Raw genomic sequence first — 6,738 nt, forward strand, 5'->3', positions numbered from 1 at the left:
ATCGTCGTACCTCTTTATTCTTGCAATGGAGGGTCTCACTTGCGTCATGGAAAAAGCTTGTGAAAATGATATTTTTAAGGGGTTGAAGATCTCTAGAGATGGACCGATTTTGTCCCATTTCCTCTTTGCCGACGATGTTTTATTTATTGGGGAGTGGTCAACTTTGAACGCATTAATGCTTAAGCGTATTCTTAGGTGTTTTCATCTTGTTTCCAGGCTCAAAATTAACCTCCAAAGTGTAGTGTTTACGGCATGGGCACTAGTCAATCAGAGTTGTCTAATATGGCGGAGTGCTCTAGATGCAAGATGGGTTCTTTTCTATTCATTCATCTCGAAATCCCGGTTGGGGATAATATGAACTTGGTAAGGAATTGGTCCGTGGTGGTGGAGAAATTTCGAAACAAGTTGTTGTTTTGGAAGGCCTGACAATTGTCGGTCGGGGGTATATTATCGTTCTCAAGTCAGTTCTAAACTCCTTGTTGACTTACTGTTTCCCTCTTTTTCATGCCCCCGCCCAAGTTTTGAAGTCCCTTGATCGGTTGAGGCGTAGCTTCTTTTGGGGAGGTGATGAAGACCATGAAAGCATGAATTGGTTGGCTTGGTCAAAAGTTATTCTTCCTATTGAGTACGACGGCATTGGCATTGGGTCGTTACAGATGCCAATTTAGCTGTGTTAGCTAAGTGTTGGTAGATGTTCAAGACAAAGCATGGAGCTTTATGGTGGAGAATGATCTGGGCTATAAATAGCGGGTCAATGTGGCACTTCATTGCTAGAAGACTTTCAAGCTCGAGCCCTTAGAAACATATTGTGGGAATTAGCGAGGTTTTGGGTAGTTTTGATGTGAACTTGGTGGGTCTTATTAGGGGTATCCTCGGGAATGGCCGGTCGTTTTTTTTGGCTTGATACGTGGGTGGCGGTCGACCTGTTGAACTCTCTTTACCCCAAACATTTTAAGCTGGATATGTTTAAAAGATGTATGGCGGGAAATCGCGTGGAGATGTATTCAGGTGGGATAAGGTTCCAGTGGGAGTGGGTGAGGGCTAACCTAAATCAGATTGAGACTGGCGAACTCACCGAGCTTCTTTCTACTCTGAAGGTAGTGAAAAAGCAACTGATGAAGGTAGTTGATGCACTTCAAAAGGTATGTCTTCTTAAAGTTAAATAATTATATTGCTATAAATGCAATAATTTTTATAAGATTCTTTGGTGGTCTAAAGCATATCACAAGTCTTTGAGTGATATATATTCTAATGATGGTATACTACATGCAACAGGTACCCCAACAGAAGGTTGGATTCAACATTTGGGTTTAACCATGACCTTGTATTATCACCGAAGAAGCATTATTTAAGTGTCCATCATTTTGGTAAGTAGTCAACAACCTAATTTGAGAATTTCACGGCAAATTGATTATTTTCGGATTAAGCTAGAAACAAATGTAGGATTGTTAAAGGAACATACTTCGGGTGGAGGCAAACAAAAGTTGATGTTCAACATTCTAATCTTTGGGTAAGTTTCTTTAACCTATAACCAAGTTGAAAAGGTTTCTTTTAGCTTGTAAATAATAGGAACAATTTTAAATGGATGTGTTTGTTGACCTACACTTCTTGTTCAACCCAGGTAGCTTTTGGTTATACAGGTCGTATGACCCAAATTTAATATTTTGAACAAACACCTGATACAGGTTGTATTAACCAAGTAATTTTATTATACGAATTACACCAAAAAACCTAAGAATTGACTAAATTGACTCTAAAAACTTAATCTTCAATTCCATGAAACACTTCACAACTTCAAGAATGTCTACAATTGCGCGGAGTTGCTTAATGTCCTTCTTGTTTTCATCAAGGGTAGAAACAAGAACAATGTCAAGAACGATAATCGAAGGAAATGACATCAACTTCCGTATAACTTCTCCTATTGGCATATCAAATTACTTAAATTCTCACATGTTTGTTCCAAAACATCGGTGTACAACACATCTTTGTTGAACTGCGTTAATGTCTCGTTAAGCATTTTCTGCTTGAAAAAGTTAGAGGGTGAGGATGCCATGATATTTTTTCTAGCTACTACCAACAAAGAACCTATCACAAACACAAGACAAATAAATAGTGTATTTGGAATATTCTTTTTCGAAAATTAACAATCCAACCACCGAGTATGTCTAAATTCAAACATGGATTAAACGGGCATAGTTATTACATCTTTTCCTTTTAAGGTTTTTTTTTCAAGATTAAATCTGATTGAATGGTTATGATTTTGTTTAGTCTTCAAAGATTAAATCTGATTGAATGGTTATGATTTTGTTTAGTCTTCAAATATGATTTATCGCTTAAAATTGTGGTTATAATTGGGAAGAATTACTTACAAGCATTTAAATTGTTTTTTTTTTTTTTGCTATATTCTTTGAATGAATAAAGAAAGAAAAAGACTTTAAATTAGTTGCATATTACATATAATACAAATAAAAGTACCATTATATTATATTATGTTATACTATTATATTATACTATATAACAATTTGGGTATGCTCTTAGCTACAGTTCCAGTTCCCAGATTTATCTAACCCACATATGCCAGTCATCACCTCCACCGCTCTATTCTGCCTTCACCCATATGATATTTAGGGCAAGATGATGCTTTGATTTGGGGGTTATAAAGCGACATGGTGGAATACCATCGATGTGTCGGCAAAATGGAAATCCAAATAGATGAAGATCAATCGGAAGTAAGCGAAGTCGCCGGAACCCTAAAAAGGTCTCGATTAGTTCATCGTTGACCTGTGTTTCTTTAAGGCTTGGCTTTAGATGACGGTCGTGAAACAATTGGAGCATTTGCAAGGTACTAACAACAACAACATTATGTAATTGTTGCTAGATAGAATGAGGTCATTTCTATCAGTTTGATTTTTGTGCGTTTTGTTATTTTGGTTATTTTCTATAACTTCGTTCGTTTTGCTGATTGCATATTTGTTCACTCATCTCTACAACTTACAATCTTACATTTTGGTATTTGTTTGTGGCTGGACTAAAAATGTCAAAGATTATAGAATTTACATATTTGTATTTGGTTGTCGCTTGACTCAAAAAGTCAAAGATTAAAGAATTTTGTTATGGATATTTACTTAAGTTATAAGCACGAATTCTGAGACTCTTTGTGATATTTTAAAGTAGTCTTTTGCTATGTCTAAGTCTTCTTGCTTTTTGTCAATTAGAGACCTCCAATATCAGTTAGGATGAAGCTATTTCTTTTCATTTTAGTGTTCAATATGGTTTAGACTCTTAATTTAGCTCAATTTTTAATATTCTTGGTAAACTTATGAATGGGTAATGCAATTAATAAGTTTTGCCATTGCTCTGCAAGACTTCTTTAAGATTGCGCCAATTGTTTTTGGAAGTCGTAATTGCACTCCAAGTTAACATTTCGAGTCGCAGTGCTGCTATTCAAGGATCATACGATCGAAAAGTATGGTTACCAACAACACATAATTGTTTTCAATAAACTACAACTTGAAATTTGTAGTTTGCGACAGGAGATTTGCAGTACATGGCATGAAATTTGTACTTCATCAACTACCTGTATTAAATTATTCAATGCTATTTTTCGTTAAGAGGTGTTCATCCTTGTGTCCATCTTCTGTTTCAGGTTTATATCAAAGTGATTGTGCTGGGTGATCTTTCTTCAATCAAGTAAAGTTATACTATTTTCCCGTACTATTATTATTACATTATATCTTTTTCTATGATATTTTGTTGCACGTGTTTTATAAGGATTTGTTTTCCTTTGCTTAGAAAATGTTGCCGACGGACACATCTGGTAAACATCAAAGGATAGCTGACTCTTATAAAATAGGTGAAACTTCTCGCGCGCCTTCTTGCTGCAGGATCTCGCATCGGGTATGTCTCGTAGTTTCATGACCTCTGAAATAGTACAGATGCCACTACCTTTGTATTCTGATTGTGAAGACTGCACGTGTATATACGTCACATGTCGGGCATCCTCGCTGCAATCAATGTTGTAAATTAGGTTCTGTGAGGTTGCCTTTTCCACTTGAACCGCCACATGTTATTAAGTTGTTGTTTCGAGATCCTTAGTTTATGGAGAATATTAGAGCATATAATAATATGTTTTTCATGGCCTCCAATTATTGAGACACTTTTTTACAAATGTATATATACGACAAAGAGGATGAAATTTCGAATAGGCCCCGGTTTTCCAGTAGCTCGGATCAAGGCACCTTTTTCCTACTTTTGATTCGGCAAGGTTTTACGATTTATAATTGTATTAACATGCTTGTGTGCATCAGTTTAACTTCCCAATTAAGTTTACTTATTATTAGGTTCCTGAATCGCAACCGCCGGACTCTTTTCTGCCATTCCATTCTAGTATCAATTCCTGTTCAGTAGAGAAACTTCACATAAGGAATTAGGTGACCTTATCGCCGATCTTTGTCGCAGAAATCCAAATTCTTTGTCTATAAATCCTCCACACTCTGCATTCAGGGAGGTTTTACGATTTTACTCTGTTCATGCACAACAAGAAACTCTATGATTAGTTTAACTTCCTAATTAATTGATTGGTATATACATTGATAATGCCATTGATGACTGTAAACATGGTCATGGTTAAGGTAATTAAATAACTTTCAACTCTTATGTAAATTATTACATATACCTTCACAAAAATATTAACCTTGCATTTTGTCCACTTCTTTTTATTCTTCCTCAGATTTGCTTTGTGTTGAAAATGGCTACAAAATTAGAGACCCAACTTTCCAAAAGCAGGTTAAACAGATAAGAACCAAGAGACAAGACGTGCTCGCTACAAAGCCTAAATATCGTGCGCATGACGCGACTACTGTTGATAGTGCTAGACATTACATATACATATGTCTTTGTAATTAATACAATCAATAGCTTAATAGAAATGAAATACCCGCCGCATCGCGGCGGGCAATTTTCTAGTTATTATATAGTTAAAGTACAATTTTATATACAAATGGTTAGAATTATTAATTAACTAATTAAAATAATATATTTTGTTTTGCTTAGAATTATTAATTAACTAATTAAAATAATATATTTTGTTGTTTTGCTAGTGTACATAAATAATATAAACCTAATAACCAAATCGCCCACTATCTACTAGAAAAACGTGACTAGAAAATGTGATTTAAATTAAATAAATTAATGTGGTTTAGTACATAGATAGAAGCTATTGTTTTGTTATATCAAAAACCACAATTCAATGAAATTATATGTGCAGAAGCAAAACATATAAGTTCAACCTGCTAACTCGTTTACGGCCTATTTAACCCATTTTATTAGACTACCCCCATTTAACGTGTTTACGACCCATTTAACCTAGTTTATTAGACTGTGAGATTAAATATATTATTATTATATATATCAAATAATAAAGGGTTCTTGCACCAGTTGATTTCATAAGATTTATGATTTAGTCACTAAAGTTTTAGTTCTTTGAAAATCCACTATAACATCCATGGGTAATATTTGAGTTTTATTGGTGGAAGGGGTGGTTGGGCAAAACGTGTCTTGTGTGCACAACCATTTCAACACAATTTTTTTTACAATTTCTCTTACTTTTGTTTTTTTTTTTAAATAGTAATTGTCAGAGATGTTAAGCTACAAGTTATGCATTTATCTCTACCCATCAATATTTTTTTTATTAATTAAATAAAATAAACAATACCAATTAAAAAATACATCTTAACATTTCAGGAATTTTAGCTTTCTGTTTTATTAAATTAAAACAAAATTCCATTTTGTAACCGATCGAATTTGAACTTTAGTATTCGTTTTATGGATGTAAAACATATGTTGATATTTTTTTGGACATACCACAACTTTATTTTTGAGTCTTCTTTTTCGGTTGCTACTTGCTACACTAGCACCGTAATAAACCTAACCAATACCGACCGAATCCTTCTGCATAGTGAATCCGCCGCAACGCGCGGGCATCACAATCTAGTTATTATAATATTTAATCTTGTAGCCATTATAATCATTTATATTATACAGATCAAAATATATTAATAACCTATTAATAATTAGTTGGTAATTGTTGATGGGCCATATTACCCTTATTAACTAATTAGGTTTCCTCTTGGGTGTATATATAAGGAGATTACTAGAGAGATAAAGGGTTAGACACACAACTCAATAATCATAACATCAAATTCGGCTCTCTCTCCCTAACCGAAACCTCCCTAGTTTCGGTTCATCACCATCATAACCTTACACCCTAAGGAGGAACCAGATCATCCTGAAAAGTATGTCAAACTCAACGGCTGCATCTCTGACTGGATTCTCTGCTGGCCTGTCTGCTGTAACAGGTATGTGATTCATGTTTTCCATTATGTTTAAAACAGAACTGATCAACATGTGGTATCAGAGCATATGTTGATAAATCAGTTCTGTTTTCGTATCCATTATTCTGGGATTAAAAATCTGGAAAACAGAATTCTTGCATGTTTATAAATGTCACGGCTGGTTTCGGGTTTTATTGTACCGAAATCAGTGTTTTCAGGAAAGGGGTGATTTATCATGTCACCCGAAACTAATATGGGTTAATTTTATGTCCGAGACCCGTTTTGAAACCATTAAAATTCAGGTTTCGGATCCCAGAATTATGTTTTAAATTTTAGGGTTCATCATATTGTTCTAAGAAAACTCGAAAATTCCTTAAGTTTTGGAATATAATTTGATTAGTGGGTG

The 6,738-nt window shown here is 34.5% G+C and overlaps 1 long non-coding RNA gene across 2 annotated transcripts; it reads left to right on the plus strand.

Moving 5' to 3' along the window:
• The first annotated feature begins 2,495 nt into the window (after nucleotides 1–2,495).
• LOC110879161 lies at nucleotides 2,496–4,971 on the plus strand. Of its 2 annotated transcripts, none has more exons than XR_002558533.2 (4): nucleotides 2,496–2,842; nucleotides 3,647–3,690; nucleotides 3,793–4,631; nucleotides 4,730–4,971. It is a non-coding gene; the product is annotated as an uncharacterized LOC110879161 (long non-coding RNA). The 2 variants fall into 2 exon arrangements; XR_002558535.2 differs by having other exon boundaries at nucleotides 3,793–3,897.
• The last annotated feature ends 1,767 nt before the right edge of the window (nucleotides 4,972–6,738 follow it).

This window comes from Helianthus annuus, chromosome 9, assembly GCF_002127325.2.
Source record: "Helianthus annuus cultivar XRQ/B chromosome 9, HanXRQr2.0-SUNRISE, whole genome shotgun sequence".
Classification (NCBI taxonomy): domain Eukaryota; kingdom Viridiplantae; phylum Streptophyta; class Magnoliopsida; order Asterales; family Asteraceae; genus Helianthus; species Helianthus annuus.